Source organism: Arabidopsis thaliana, chromosome 3 (assembly GCF_000001735.4).
Source record: "Arabidopsis thaliana chromosome 3, partial sequence".
Taxonomy (NCBI): Eukaryota; Viridiplantae; Streptophyta; class Magnoliopsida; order Brassicales; family Brassicaceae; genus Arabidopsis; species Arabidopsis thaliana.
In genome coordinates this window covers 11,558,833-11,575,414 of record NC_003074.8, presented here as the reverse complement: position 1 = coordinate 11,575,414, position 16,582 = coordinate 11,558,833, and the positions used below count along the sequence as shown (strand labels likewise).

At 38.8% G+C, this 16,582-nt stretch overlaps 5 pseudogenes across 5 annotated transcripts; 3 read left to right on the top strand and 2 right to left on the bottom strand.

The window, feature by feature from the left end:
• Positions 1 to 210: 210 nt before the first annotated feature.
• Positions 211 to 1,857, bottom strand: AT3G29736 (annotated as a pseudogene; the record flags this gene model as incomplete). The annotated part of the gene is made up of 1 exon: positions 211 to 1,857.
• Positions 1,858 to 2,093: 236 nt separating this feature from the next.
• Positions 2,094 to 4,940, bottom strand: AT3G29734 (annotated as a pseudogene; the record flags this gene model as incomplete). The annotated part of the gene is made up of 1 exon: positions 2,094 to 4,940.
• A 1,487-nt stretch (positions 4,941 to 6,427) lies between these two features.
• AT3G29732 lies at positions 6,428 to 10,272 on the top strand (annotated as a pseudogene; the record flags this gene model as incomplete). Its single annotated transcript has 1 exon — positions 6,428 to 10,272.
• A 1,050-nt stretch (positions 10,273 to 11,322) lies between these two features.
• Positions 11,323 to 13,901, top strand: AT3G29730 (annotated as a pseudogene; the record flags this gene model as incomplete). The annotated part of the gene is made up of 1 exon: positions 11,323 to 13,901.
• An 825-nt stretch (positions 13,902 to 14,726) lies between these two features.
• On the top strand, positions 14,727 to 16,518 carry AT3G29727 (annotated as a pseudogene; the record flags this gene model as incomplete). The annotated part of the gene is made up of 1 exon: positions 14,727 to 16,518.
• Between the last annotated feature and the right edge of the window lie 64 nt (positions 16,519 to 16,582).

Genomic DNA, 16,582 nt, shown 5'->3' with positions numbered 1-16,582 from the left:
TTGTATCTTCAGCTTATATTCTAAACTTTTACACACACTGTTACATCTTTTGTAAAAAGGTTTTTGACTGAATACAATTTTACATTCTTTCAAAAAAAAGATTTTATTTTTTCCTGCATTCAAATATGTAATCAAACAGGTATAAGTAGCTAGCTTTAGATAATATCAGAGTAAACCACAAGAAATTAGATATTACTTACAATGGTCTCGACAAATTCGGCCTTGACTGGTCTTCCATCAGAATGCGTGTGTCCTGCAACCCAAACTTTACTCCTTGTCACCTGCGAGGGGTCTGAACTCTCTTTTTTCTACAAGTAAAAGAATTGAATGTGGTGTATCTGAGACTTTATCTCTTACTTCCTATGATTAAAACCATTTAGCAACTCTCACTTTCGCCAGAAGGTTGGATTTAGAAGCCCTAAACAAACAACCCATATGTTTGAAAATTTCTCTTCTTTGCAATTCTTGGTCCACATTGAACCTCCCCTACATTAGTATACAAATGTATAGAAAATCACTATTCTTTACTTAATTAGTTTTTCAAGTAAATGTAATAAGATGATCAATACACTTACCTGAATTTCCTCGCATAGTGTGTCCCTTATTATATCATCTAGCTGCCTCCAATCATCCAGAATAATAGGGACGTACTCTCTCACAAGTGCTCCAAGAAATGATGAAAGTTTAACTGAACCAGATCCCACAAATTCTCCCAATTCTGTAAATTCGACATCAACTTTGTCTTGTGCACTTTTGGCCACTCTTCGCAGCTTTGTGGGTCCTCTTAGTCTGTTTTTCTTGGTCACTGACACTTGTGTTGATGTTTCAGCAGTCGCAGTTGTAAGCCTTTCAGTGGAAGGCTGGCCAAAATCTTCTTCTTGAGCAGGAGGCTCCAAATCTTCTTCAATAGGGTCTGTTCTCTCAACTTCTTGGTCATCAGCTTCTTCATTTTTATCCAATGAATCAGCACCACGAGAAGCTTGGGTTACTTCCTCAAACTCTACTTGAACTCCATCTTCATCATTAAAAGTCGTCTCCTTGCTGCTTTCTTCTATCACAGGAATAAGCACTTCCTTTTGTTGCTTCTTTTTCTTCTTCAAGGATGATATGACAGGACTCGCATCTAGTCCCTTTTGACGCTTACTACGGCGTGGGTTCAGTTCACCTTTCTTAGCCATTTCAGATAACCTGAAAAACCATCAAATCTCCAAAGTTAAACATGTATTCTTAACAATAAATCATACATTAATCCACTACTGTAACCCCTTCACAATCTGCCCTAGCACAAAAACTGTCATCATCAGATTGATTTCCTGAATCATCAATTGGTTGGACTGAAAATGGTGCACTATTAAACTCCTCTTCAGTCTCTAACTCATGATAACCTCTTGGTGGCGCTCTCATTACCACATACCACTGACTCAAATCATCCTCTCTAGAGTAAAACACTTGTCTCGCTTGGGATGGCATAATGTAAGGATCTTTTACAAATGCTGCTTGGCTCAAGTGGAGGTTCACAAGCGTGAATCCTTCTTCTTCTCTCACACCATGACCTTTATGGGCCCAATTGCACTTGAAAATAGGTATTTGGAACATATGGTAGTCAAGCAATAAAATCTCCTTTATGACTCCATAATATGTAACTATGTCAGCTTGGTGCCTACTATCACGTGCACTTGATCTACGCATACTAAAGGCTTCATATGTGACTCCACTATTCTGAGTCTTTCGCTTTACATCATCGGTGTGGAACCTATGCCCATTTACGATAAACCCCTTGTAAGTCTGAGCAATTAGTCTTGGTCCAAGTGCTATCCGCCTTAGCTTCATTGAATGATCCTTTGAGTTTGAAGGGATCTAATAAAAACAGACAATACTCAATACATCATTACAGAGAAACAATATCATATTTGTAAGTGATGAACTCATACCTTATTTTTAATCCACTTTGCAAATCTTTTGTTGTGTAACTTGAACACTAGAGTTTCGTTTCTTGCACAACTATCATCAAATTCTTGTAATTCTTCCAAATGCATACTGAAAAAAGACAAAACTTAATGTAAAGATCATACTCGATGAATAAAGATATATACAGGAGATTCAGTGCTCTTACTCAATATAAGGTTCAGTCACAGCCATGTTCATTAGAACATATCGATGTGTTATCTCTCTTTCTTTCTCTATTAGTGTAACATTTGTACCCTTATATAATGGACGACCTCCAAGCACATTCTCATTTGTCTCAATATCTTCATTGCGATTAACTGATTCTTCATATGGTAACGAGTTGCGTAGGAACTCTGTGCAAAATGCAACACATTCTCCAGCCAAATAGCCCTCTGCAATACACGCTTCTGGTCTTGCATAGTTCTTAACATAAGATTTCAATTTTTTCATGTACCTACATCATAAGAGAAAATACTAGCCTTAGAGTCTGAAGATTTCAATAAAGCTAACTAACAACATATCACATAATTAGAGAGTTAGAAGTAGAAGTACCTCTCAAATGGGTACATCGAGCGAAAATGTACTGGCCCACCCATTCGTGCTTCCCTCCCTAGATGTATGGGCAGGTGAAACATTATGTCAAACATGGAAGGAGGAAAGAACCGTTCTAGTTGACACATTGTATCCACAACTTCAGACTCTAAGGCTAGTATTTTCTCTGGATCAATCACACGCTGACATAATCTATTGAAGTAAAAGCATAAACGAGCGACAACAACTCGAGGTCCTCTGAGCAACAAGCCTCTCAAAGCAACTGAAAGTAGATTCTGCATAAGGACGTGATGATCATGTGATTTTAACCCACCAATTCCAAGAGGCTCAACTGATACACAGTTTGAGATATTAGCACAATATCCGTCAGGACCCCTAAATTTTGCTAACCTATTGCAGAACAACTTCTTCTCTAACTTTGATAGCCAATAAGCGGCAGGAGGCAGGTAAGTTCTCTTTCCACGTGTGATTGCATATAAGTGTTTTCTAATCCCTATGTCTTCTAAATCCTTTCGTGATTTCAAACCGTCTTTTGATTTAACACTTTGCATCAAAGTTGACAACATTGCATCAGATATGTTCTTTTCCACATGCATCACATCTATATTGTGTCTCACAGGCATATCCTGAGCAATGAAAAAATCAAAGTTAGACAAATCCATACTACATATACTTGTAATACAGTTTAGAAGACACACTAACCTTCCAATATGGTAAGTCAAACAAGATAGAACGTTTCTTCCAACGCCACTTATCACTATCTTCTTCTGCTTCTTCATCTGAATTAACACCCTCTTCATCCAAATCAGTTCTGCTTCTCTTACTTCTCTTATCCAGCGGTCTCCCAAAATCATTGCGAAAGTCCTTTAATGTCTCTAGAATATCAACTCCACTATGAATTCTATTTGTAGTTCCATTCTCAACCGTGTTATTAAACCAAGCTTTTCGACGTCTATAAGGATGCCCAGGTCGGAGACGCTTTCTATTGCCTAAGTAAACATGTTTCCGACTAAACTTCAACCACCTATGTGGTGTATCTTTACCACAGACATTACATGCTTGTTTCCCTTTGACCTTACAACCAGCGAGAGTCCCTAAAGCCGGATAGTCACTGATAGTCCAAAGTAACATTGCTCTAAGTGTAAAAGTCTCTTACATAAAGGAGTCATAAACTTGAATACCATCATTCCACAGATCAAGTAAATCATCTACCAAAGGTTGTAAGTAGACGTCGATGTTGTTACTGGGGGCTGTTGGTCCAGGGATGAGCATGGTCAACATGATGTTCTCTGACTTCATACACTTGGTAGGAGCCTTGTTATAGTTAACTAACATAACTGGCCATACACTGTACTTAGTATTCTGCATTGAGAATGGGTTCATCCCATCTGTAGAAAGGCATAAACGAAGGTTCCTAGGATCACCATCAAACTCAGGCCATTTCTCCTTCACTTTTTCCCAAGTGAGCGAGTCAACTGGGTGTCTCATTGTCCCATCTACACTACCATTGCTGGAATGCCACCGCAACTCTTCAGTAATCCTTTTCGATCTGAAAAGTCTCTTGAATCTGTCCTTGATAGGGAAATATCTTAAGACTTCTGCTGGAACCCCTTTATTTTCTTCTCCTGTGTGGTTATCCTTCTCCCATCGTGAAGCACTACATCGCGGGCAGCTAACTAACTCCTCATACTGCTTACGATAAAGAATGTAGTCATTCTTACAGGCATGAATCATATCGTAACCAAAACCGAAAACCTTCAAGAACTTCTTTATCTCAGCAGTTGACTTGGGAAGAACATTCTCCACAGGAAGCATATCGTGAACAACTGTAAGCAACTGATCAAAATAGTTTTCAGACATACCACTTTTCACCTTGATGCGATAGAGAGCCATTATTGCAACCACCTTGGTATACTTAGAACTTGTCAAGTATAGAGGAGTTTCAGCTTCCAATAACTTCTCTCTAAACTCAGCTTCTTCTTTGCTTAGTTCTTCATCATAAGCATCATTGTCATTCTGAATTTGCTGCTTTTCTCCACCACTGAAAAATGCAGTCCTAATCAAGTCATAAGCATCATTCTCTGAAGATTCAACACTAGCCATGTTATGTTCCCTTCTCTCTCCATGGTTATTCCAACATGCCTTAATCTTATATTTCTCATCCATCCCTCTAATCACCAGATGCTCTAACACGATTTCTAATAGATGATGGCAAACATTCCGACAGTCAATGCATGGACACAATAATTCTTCAGGATTACCCAATTTTTGTGCTGATTCATTCACAAAAACGGTAGCACCTTTCTCATATTCAATGCTAGCCCTTCATGTAAATAAACAAGGCAAAATATCAATAAGAAGAAACAAAGTTGAAATAAAACACTAGCTAATTGATAACCAGAAAATTCATACCTTGGAAGCCATACCCAAGCCTTTTCCATGTTATAACACCAGAGCTCAACCACGGATTACTCAGACATGCGTGACAATAATTTCATTTATCAAACACTCATCTCACAACAAATAAACCAAAAAATATAGAAATAGATAAGAATCTGCTACCTCTTAAGCTCTTGTAGATTCTGAAACAATAATCTGCATAAAGAAAATGACTATTAGTTTTCATCAAACTAAAAGCCAAAACACGAAATCCCCAAATTGAAAACCAAATCTAAATCTAACTAAAGAACCCTAAAATCGAAATCCCCAAATTGAAACGAGGACCTAAAATTAAAATAAACCAAAACGAAAAACAATTAATCACTTAATCGAAATCCCTAAATCGAAATCCCTAAAATCAAAACAAAACCCTAAAATCCCCAAATCGAAACGAAACCCTAAAACCCCTAAAATCCCCAAATCAAAATCCCCAAATTGAAATGAAATCAAAATTGAAATCAAACCTCTATCAGATATTGAATTGAACAGATTAAAATACCTTTATCAGATATTTCTGGGCTTTGTGAGAGAGTGAATTATCGAAGACCAATCGAGCTATGAGCTACCGAAGAACAATAACCATTTTGGAAAAGAGACAGAACAATAATCGTTTTGAAAAACAGACAGAACAATTCGACGATTGAAAGAAATTTTTTTGAAGAACAGTGAGAGAGAGGAATTGTCGAGTTGAACAGTGAGAGAGAAGACTGAATGTGGACTTAACCTTTTTTTTACTTAACACGTGAAAATAATTTTTAGTGAGTAAAGCTATCATAGCATTTCATTTTTGGAGACGTTATCTTTATTTTATCCTTCTATCAATGATAGCATATTGACATAAAACGCTATATTTCTGTGCTATTAAAAACCCATTTTCCTGTAGTGAATAACCAGTCTGTATTCATCAAAGATCGGCTTATAATGGAGAATTTGTTGTTAGCCTCGGAACTAGTTAAGGATTATCACTACAAGAAAACAGGTAAACGACGACTACAATCAGCGACAACAAACGTAGTCGTAACATTATACGACTATTTGACGACGGATTTACGACTCGCATGCGACAACACGAAAAATTGTAGTTACATAGTCGTTGTTTTACGACTATCGTATGCAGTCGGCAAAGAGTCGGCAAGTAACGACTATTTGACGATTATATTATTGAAGGGATAATTTTGTCGTTGCTTAGTCGCTAATTAACGACTATTCTACCGTCTATTTTATTTAGTCGCTAATTTGGCGACTACAGGACGATTAGACGTCTTAGTCAGCCTGTAGTCGTAGAAACGTCGCACCATAGTCGTATAAAGTAGATGGAAAACGTGTTTCACATTGGTAAGTAGGTACACCTAATTATTTAGTTGTAGTCGTAAATTAGTCACAAAAATTGGCCTATATAATAAACGTTCACGCAACTCTTCTTTCACCAACAAATCAAAACAACAACAACATCAAAGAGAAAAAAAAATATTAGTTACTTTATTGTATAATGGCGGGAAACTACAATTATGGCGGTACTGGCGGTTTCTATCGAGATTGGATGTACAAGAGATTTGATGAAGTGACGGGGAATTTGTCAGCCGAATACGTCGCAGGAGTTGAGCAATTCATGACATTCGCTAATAGTCAGCCAATAGTACAGAGTAGTCGAGGTAAATTTCATTGTCCTTGTAGTGTATGCAAGAATGAAAAACACATCATCTCGGGTAGAAGAGTTAGTAGTCATTTGTTTAGTCATGGATTTATGCCTGATTATTATGTTTGGTATAAGCATGGAGAAGAAATGAATATGGATATAGGAACGAGTTACACGAATAGGACTTATTTTAGTGAGAATCATGAAGAAGTGGGTAATATTGTAGAAGATCCATATGTGGATATGGTGAACGATGCATTTAATTTTAATGTGGGGTATGATGATAACTATCGTCATGATGATAGTTATCAGAATGTGGAAGAACCGGTCCGTAACCATTCAAATAAGTTCTACGACTTGTTAGAAGGTGCAAATAATCCTTTGTACAATGGTTGTCGTGAAGGGCAGTCGCAATTATCCTTAGCATCTCGACTCATGCACAACAAGGCGGAGTATAATATGAGTGAAAAGTTGGTGGACTCCGTTTGCGAAATGTTTACAGATTTTTTACCAGAAGGAAACCAGACAACCACTTCACATTACCAGACCGAGAAGTTAATGCGCAATTTAGGACTTCCATATCATACGATTGATGTTTGTCAGAACAATTGTATGCTATTTTGGAAAGAAGACGAAAAAGAAGATCAATGTCGATTTTGTTGTGCGAAAAGATGGAAGCCTAAGGACGACCGTCGAAGAACCAAAGTACCATATAGTCGTATGTGGTATCTACCTATTGGGGACCGGTTGAAGAGAATGTATCAGAGCCATAAGACAGCAGCGGCAATGCGATGGCATGCTGAGCACCAATCAAAGGAGGGAGAAATGAATCATCCTTCAGATGCAGCAGAGTGGAGATATTTCCTAGGGTTACATCCCCAGTTTGCGGAAGAACCCCGTAACGTTTATCTCGGGTTGTGTACTGATGGGTTCAATCCATTTGGCATGTCTCGTAATCATTCATTGTGGCCTGTGATCCTAACTCTTTATAATTTACCCCCTGGTATGTGCATGAATACAGAGTACTTATTTCTTACCATTCTGAATTCTGGTCCAAATCATCCTCGAGCTAGTCTTGATGTCTTCCTCCAACCTCTTATTGAGGAGTTAAAAGAGTTGTGGTCTACTGGAGTCGATGCGTACGATGTTTCATTGAGTCAGAATTTTAATCTAAAAGCAGTACTACTGTGGACGATTAGCGACTTTCCGGCGTATAGCATGTTATCAGGATGGACTACTCATGGTAAATTGTCTTGTCCTGTTTGCATGGAAAGTACAAAGTCTTTTTATCTACCCAATGGACGGAAGACATGCTGGTTTGATTGTCACCGTAGATTTTTTCCTCATGGTCATCCATCCCGTAGGAACAGAAAAGACTTTCTGAAAGGAAGAGATGCTTCTAGCGAATATCCACCTGAGTCTTTGACAGGGGAGCAAGTTTATTACGAGAGGTTGGCTAGTGTAAATCCACCAAAAACGAAGGATGTTGGTGGGAACGGTCATGAAAAGAAGATGCGAGGCTATGGGAAGAAACATAATTGGCACAAGGAAAGCATCTTGTGGGAGTTGTCTTACTGGAAAGACCTCAATCTTCGACATAATATTGATGTGATGCATACAGAGAAGAATTTTCTTGACAACATCATGAACACTCTCATGAGAGTTAAGGGTAAATCAAAAGATAATATCATGTCAAGATTGGATATTGAGAAATTTTGTTCACGCCCAGGCTTACATATTGATAGTAGTGGCAAAGCTCCATTTCTAGCGTATACATTGACAGAAGAAGCCAAACAGAGTTTATTACAATGTGTGAAATATTATATTAGATTTCCAGATGGTTATTCTTCAGATTTGGCTAGTTGTATAGATCTGGATAATGAAAAGTTTTCAGGCATGAAAAGTCATGATTGTCATGTATTTATGGAGCGACTACTTCCATTTATCTTTGCTGAACTGCTTGACCGGAATGTCCACCTTGCACTATCAGGTACAATATATACTTACTATATTTTTTTCCAACATTTTTTTAATCTAATCATTTAACTTGCACATATATTTTAGGAATTGGAGCATTTTTCCGAGATCTATGTTCGAGAACTTTACAGACAAGTCGCGTTCAAATTCTCAAACAGAACATAGTTTTAATCATCTGTAATTTGGAAAGGATCTTTCCACCATCATTTTTTGATGTTATGGAACACTTACCTATCCATCTCCCATACGAAGCTGAATTGGGTGGCCCAGTCCAATATAGGTGGATGTACCCATTCGAGAGGTTTTTCAAAAAGTTGAAAGGAAAAGCAAAGAACAAAAGATATGCTGCAGGTTCAATTGTTGAGTCATATATCAATGACGAGATTGCTTATTTTTCAGAGCACTACTTTGCCGATCATATTCAAACAAAATCAAGGTAAATATATTTAATTATTTAACGATTAGATATTCTTCGATATTAATTCACTTACATGGATCAGGTTAACAAGATTCAATGAAGGTAAAGTTCCTGTATATCATGTCCCTGGAGTACCTAATATATTTATGCACGTCGGCCGTCCAAGTGGTGAAATGCATGTAGATTGGCTTTCAGAGAAAGACTACCAAAGCGCACATGCATATGTTTTAAGAAATTGTGACTATTTTAAACCATTTGAGAGGTATTTTTAATCACTCGTTGTTTGTAAATTTTTACTAAGATCACTTTGATAATTTTCCTCGTTTGTAAATATAGTATGTTCGAAGATTATCTTTCTGCCAAATATCCATGCTTGCCCAAAAAAGAACTCTACGCGAGAAGAGCGGAAGAATATCATTTATGGGTTAAAGAATATGTAAGTCTATATCAATTTTGGTTCATTCGAAAGGTGATCATTTAATATATACTAATTGATATTGTTTATCTATTATGTAGGTAACATACTGGAACACTACTTCTCCATTTCCTACTTGGGTTCAAGAGATTGTGCAAGGACCTTTGAACAAGGTTAAAACTTGGCCAATGTATTTCACAAGAGGATATTTGTTTCATACGCAAAATCACGGCGCTGGACGAAAGACATGTAACTATGGGGTCTGTGTTAAAGGTGAAAATTACGCTGATTCATCTGATGAAGCGGATTTCTACGGTATCTTAACTGATATTATAGAACTCGAGTATGAGGGTATCGTCAATTTGAGGATCACACTTTTTAAGTGTAAGTGGTATGACCCAAAGATCGGGAGAGGCACTCGACGAAGCCATAGTGGCGTTGTAGACATTCTATCTACGAGGAAATACAATAAATACGAGCCATTTATTCTTGGTACGTAATTATTCTTAAGTCCAAAATACGTTTTTTTTTTAATTATTAATAATCTATCTTTGATATATGTATACAGGATCTCAAGCAGATCAAGTTTGTTATATTCCGTATCCATATATGAAGAAACCAAAGAACATTTGGCTCAATGTTCTAAAAGTCAATCCGAGGGGAAACATTTCTGGAGAATATGAAAACAATGATCCAACTCTTTTGCAAACAGAAAATGATGATGATGTTTTGCTCACTATAATTGAAGATCCTGTTCTTGAAACTCCGGTAGCCAACTTAAACCCAATAATCCTTAATTACGATGTCGGGGATGCTGAACCAGAAGACGAATTCCGATGTAATTTATCGTCCTCGGACGAAGATGAAGTAGAAGATGAAGATGTATAACTGTGTTAATATATGTATAATTATTTGAATAAATATTAGAATGAATTTTGTTTCATAATATCATTGAACTTTTTTATGATATACAAATATTTCTTCACATTTATAATTATATCAATTTAAAAGTGACTATTATGCGACTAATGAGCGACGAAGATAAGTTTTATTGGGCTTCTAAACGTTGAAATCCAAACCCATTAAAACCGGCGACAAAACGACGACTATTATGCGACACCTGTTTGATATGTTGGGCTTTAAAATTTCGAGGCCCAAACCCATTAGTATAGGCGTCTATATTGCGACTAAATACCGAGACAAGTTTGTTTTGTGGGCTTCTTAATTTCGGGGCCTAAACCCATTATTATCGGCGACAATATTGCGACTATTGGCCGACAGATGTTTGGTATTTTGGGCTTCTAAATGTTGAAGCCCAAACCCAGTAATATTTTATGACAAAGATGCGACTATGTTCCGACAAGTTTTGATTTGTTGGGCTTTGAAATTTTGAAACCCAAACCCAGTATAATTGGCGACAAAATTACGACTATTCAACGATACTTTTTTGATTAGTTGGGCTTCAAAATTTCGAGGCCCAAACCCAAATGAATATGCGACAATTATGCGACTATTATGCGACTTCTATTGTGTTGAAAACCCTAAATCGAGTCATTTCTCTTCGAGCCAAACACTTAGCCATTTCTTCTTCTTCTTCTTTTTCTTCGTCTCGAAAACCCTAATCCCCAATTCTCTTTCTAAGATCGATCCTTTCTCCTTCTAGATCGATCTTCTTCTTCTTCTGCTAAGATCAATCGATCTTCTTCGATTTCTCACCTTAAACCTATTCGATCCAACCTCCTCTTCTTCTTCTTCTTCGTCTCGAAAACCCTAATCCCCAGAACTCTTTCTAAGATCAATCCTTTCTCCTTCTAGATCGATCTTCTTCTTCTTCTGCTAAGATCGATCGATCTTCTTCGATCTCTCACCTTCAACCTCTTCGATCTGCTTCGTCGTCTTCTTCTTTTTCTCTTCAATCTCTTCATTTGGCTCACTATCATGCCTATCGCCGGTCGAGGTGGCTCCCGGAAGCGTAAGACGACGCCGAACGTCACTCAGAGAGCCGGCGCCGGCGGATCAAGACCTGCAAATCTTCCTCCCCAATACAACTTCACTCCGGCGCTGGCGGTTCAAGTTCCTGCGACGGAGCCGGCTCAACAACATGGACCTTCAACGTCTGCACCCCACGTCCGCAACTATCCACCGCCTCTGCAACTCTTCCAGAACTCAACGACTCAACCACAACATCAAGCTCCTCCGCCTCTATCTGAAGAGGTCCACTACACTCCGCCGCCAACAGCGCCACCTCAGCAAACTCCTCCTCAGTCGCGAGATTCAGACGCTCCAGCAAACAGCCACCCGTCGTCTCAAGGGAACAACTTCCAAGAGGAAGTTCCTGGGACGTTGTCGGAGCTACAAGAAGACTCGGCGTTGGCTCTGCAATCGACACTCTCTACCCCATCTAGTGGTGTTGTGTCTTGTCTCCAATTCCCAAACCTAAAACCGAGTGGTATGTTCTCTTCCTCTATTTTATTCTAGTGTTCTTAGCCTGTGTAGTGTAACTCGTGTTATGGTCTGTAGAATGGCTTGTTAGGGTTTGTGTAACATAGTAGAATCTGCCTTTGTTGGAATTGGATGTTTGTTAGGGTTTGTGTAACATAGTAGAATCTGCCTTTGTTCTAAACTCGTGTGTAATCTTGTTAAGTTCTTCACTTTGTCTATAATCTTGTTAGGTTATTTATTGTGTTCTGTGGTGAATCATGAACATAATTGTGGAACATTTGTTGATTGTTGAACTTAGCATGTTTTCGGCTTTGACATTGAGGATCTGTCTTTGTTCTATACTTGTCTATAATCTTGTTAAGTTCTTTATTGTGTTCTGTTGTGAATCATGAACATAATTGTGGAACATTTGTTGATTATTGAACTTAGCATGTTTTCGGCTTTGACATTGAGGATCTGTCTTTGTTCTATACTTGTCTATAATCTTGTTAAGTTCTTTATTGTGTTCTGTTGTGAATCATGAACATAATTGTGGAACATTTGTTGATTGTTGAACTTAGCATGTTTTCGGCTTTGACAATGAGGATCTGTCTTTGTTCTATACTTGTCTATACTTGTTCTTTACTGTCTATGATCTTGTTATGTTGACTATTGTGTTCTGTGTGTGATCTTGTCGGCTTATACTTGTCTAGAATCTTGTAGAATCTGCCTTTGTTCAATTATATAGTCTGCTGTAGTTGTAGTGTTTTGGATTTTAAACATGTTTACTTTCTGTCTGTGTTGCATGTGTTTGGAGGTTTACTCGCGACAGAGGATCTAAATTGGTTAGAAAGATCACATGGATTTTTACTCAAAAGTTCAATGCTCCCTACTATAATTGGTCCTGTGTGCCATTGGATAAAAGAGAAAGATTGTTTTTAGAGTTTGCGGTAAGCTTCTTGTATTTCTCCAACTTTCATTAGACTGTACTATTTAATCTGTCATTTGTTCACTAACTTCACACTTTTTTTGTAGAAAACTCACCACTGGGATCTCTTAATAACAGGGACAGTCCAATACTACTTCAATGAGATCGTTAAGAGGCGCTTGAAGGACATGGTTAGCACCGCAAGGAGAACTCGAGAGCAGCCTCCATGGATTGGAGAAACTCTGTGGGGAACCATGTGCGACTACTGGGACACTGAAGAGGCACAAAAAAGGAGTAAGACATATTCCAAAGCTCGTCTCTCTGACCGTAACGGTCTCGGTCCTCACGTCCACTACTCTGGGCCAAAGTCTTTCCAAGAAATCCAAGATGAATTGGTAAGTGTTTCTGCAATCTTCCCATGTGTTTTAGTGATGTTCGTTTAACTGTGTGTGATGTTTAGTCTGTTGATAGTAATGAAGCTTGTGATCTGTGTTTGCAGGAAGAAAAAATGGGAAGACCTGTCCCTCTTGGTGAGGTGTTCATCCAAACACACACTAAGTCGGATGGGACTTATGTTGATCAGAAGGCAGAGAAGATTGCTCTGGCGTATGAGCAGAATGTGAGAGAGTTGTCTGAACTAGAGGCGGCTGCTTCTTCTGTGTCTGATGGCTCTTCACGTCCTCGGGATCTCACACTAGATGAGTATGCAGCCATATTTCTCGAGGTAAGATGTTCTTTGTCTTTTTCAGAGTCTTAGAGACATTTAGGATCTGTCACTAATTATCTTCCTCTTTATTTCTTGCAGTCCACAGAAAAGGATGCAAGAGGCAATCCTTATGAACTTGGCTGTCTTAAAGAAACTCTAGGCAGTGCCAACCGCCAACTCCCCGGAGACTCAACCTTTAAAGCCTTAGAAGAACGGCTGCAGGAAGCTCAGCGGCAAATTGAAGAACAGGCTGCATATAACGAAAAGCGAGATGCTGAGATTGCTGCCCGAGAAGCCGAGACAGCCCGAGTCACAGCTAAGCAAAAGGACAAGCTCGAGCACTTGTCCTTAGTCGAGAAGTATCTCCGCCAAACCGATCCGCAGTTCTTGGACTTCATTGCCACACACTCTTCCACATCCACAGAGCGTATCCCAATTACTCCCCCATCTAATGATCCATAGAATTTAGGTTTCCAAACACTAGTTGTATCTTTCAATAAGTTGTATGTTTGAACAAGATAATTTTATGTTTTGAACTTGATTTTCAATATATAAGCAGTGTTTTCATATTGTATAGCATATCAATAACAAACAAGAACAATCGATGAATAAACAAGAACAAACAAGAAACCCATCACCTGATGACCAAATCTTTATTCGGACCAAACTATTAGTCGCAAAAAAGTAGTAAATAAGTAGCACTATAGTCGCTGAATAGTCGTCAATTAGTCACATAACTTTACGACAATCATAAGACTAAACAAATTAGTCATAAAAGAATCGTAAAACAGACGTCCAATAGTCGTATATACTTATACGACTATGTTATGACAAAAACTTTCAAATCCTTGGTAAAGTACTTTTAATCGTCAAAGAGTCGTCGAATAGTCGTAAACATATTTACGACTATTTTACGACAATTGGAAACATACCCAAGGTTTAGAATATTTCATCGCAACATCGTCGTAATGTCGTCGTACACAATTAACGACTACGAAACGACTACATGTTCTCACACGCTCTGTACAGTACAAATAATCGTAGGATAGTCGTCAATTAGTCGCCGACATAGTACGACTACGTAACGACGATTTTTCACTGTTTAGTCAGTTGTCGTATTATTGTCGTTGACCAACGACTAATTAACGACTAGTGTTTTTAGCGACTATGGATTAATGACTACAGTCATTAGTCGCAAATTAGTCGTATTAGCTTTAGTTACGACTACTAAACGACTGACTTGTAGGTCGTCAATCACCTGTTTTCTTGTAGTGTATCCTTATGATATAAGGAATCAATCTCCGCAAGGTGTGCATTAAAGATTGATATATCAAAGGCTTTTGACTCGGTCCAATGACCTTTTCTTCTCACGGTTCTAAAAGGTTATTATCTCCCGCTGGTTTTTGTTCGATGGATTGAACTCTGTATTGGTACTGCATCTTTTTCGGTTCAAGTCAATGGAAGAATTGGCAGGTTACTTCCAAAGCAAATGAGGGTTGAGACAAGGCTGCTCCCTCTCACCTTATTTCATCGTCATTTGTATGAATGTTCTGTCTAAAATGCTTGACAAAGCGGCTAGGGATAATGATATTGGGTACCATCCTTGGTTTAAAAACATGGGACTCATGCAGTCATTTGTGTTTTGCGGACGACAGTTTGGTTTTTTCAGATGGTAGTGCTCGATCCATAGCAGCATTACTACAGGTCTTTGGGAACTTTCCAGGATTTTCGGGTCTATAAATCAGCTTAGAGAAATCGACGTTGTTTATGGCAGGTTGCTCACCTCAGCGTATAGATAATCTGCTTCACCAATTTCCTTTTGTTGCGGGAACACTTCCGGTCAAGTATCTTGGTCTCCCGCTTCTCACAAAAAGTATGACACGTTCCGACTATCTCCCACTTCTTGAGAAAATACGATCTAGAATCGCTTCTTTGACAGATCGGTTTTTATCGTTTGCGGGTCGCTTACAACTGCTAAATTCGGTTCTATCGAGCATCACAAGCTTCTGGCTCTCAGTCTTCAGGTTGCCTAGTAAGTGCATAAAGGAACTTGAAAGTCTCCTCTCAAGGGGGGGGGGATGGGGCTAAGGTCGCTATCTGAAACGAACACTGTTTTACTGAAGCTTATTTGGCGACTCGTCTCTACCAAAGATTCTCTCTGGGTCAGAGCAACTCTGTTACGATCAAAATCCTTATGGCCGGTAAACGGATCTACAAGTATTGGTTCTTGGATGTGGAGAAAAATTCTAAAGTATCGAGACAAGGCAAAATCTTTACAAAGATTGGAGGTAAATAGCGGTTCAGATACCTCCTTTTGGTATGATTATTGGTGTTCTCTTGGTAGGTTGACGGATCTTTTAGGTCCTCGTGGATGCATTGATTTAGGTATCTCCTTTACTTGCTCAGTTGCAGAAGGCCTCTCAGCGCACCGTCGTCGTCATAGGTCTGTTTTGCTCAACCGGATTGAGGATGAATTAGAGTCCTAAACTCACGCCCTACTCATCATTCTGGGAAGGACAATTTTCTTTGAAAAAGAAACAATGGCACTTTCGAGAATGTTTTCATCTGAAGAGAAACTTGGCATGCGATACGACAACATATACAATATGTGAATGGTACAAAGGTGTATGGTTTCCCAAATCTACACCTAAGTACTCTTTCATAGCATGGATCGCAGTTCGTAATCGCTTAGCGACTGGTGACAGAATGCTCAATTGGAATGTTGCCGTAAGTGGTAATTGTGTCTTGTGTCATGAGGATATCGAAACAAGGGACCATCTCTTTTTCTCTTGTTCATATTCGACTCAGGTTTGGTCCGCCTTCACCCGGCACTTGCTTGGACAACACTACACAACTCATTGGGAGTCTCTGATTTCCATGCTTACGACTTTACCAATTCCAAAGGTCCATCTTTTTGTCTTGCGATATGTGTTTCAGTTATCCATCCATAGTGTATGGCGGGAACGGAATGGGAGGAAACACGGGGAACCACCAACTCCACCCAACACGCTAGCAAAAATGGTCGATAAAAATGTTCGAAACCAGCTTAGTACTTTGCTGGCCTCCCCTACCTACGAAGGTGGGCTACGATATTGGTTCCATACTCATCCGAATTAACTATATTTCAGTTGTTCGTCTTTAAT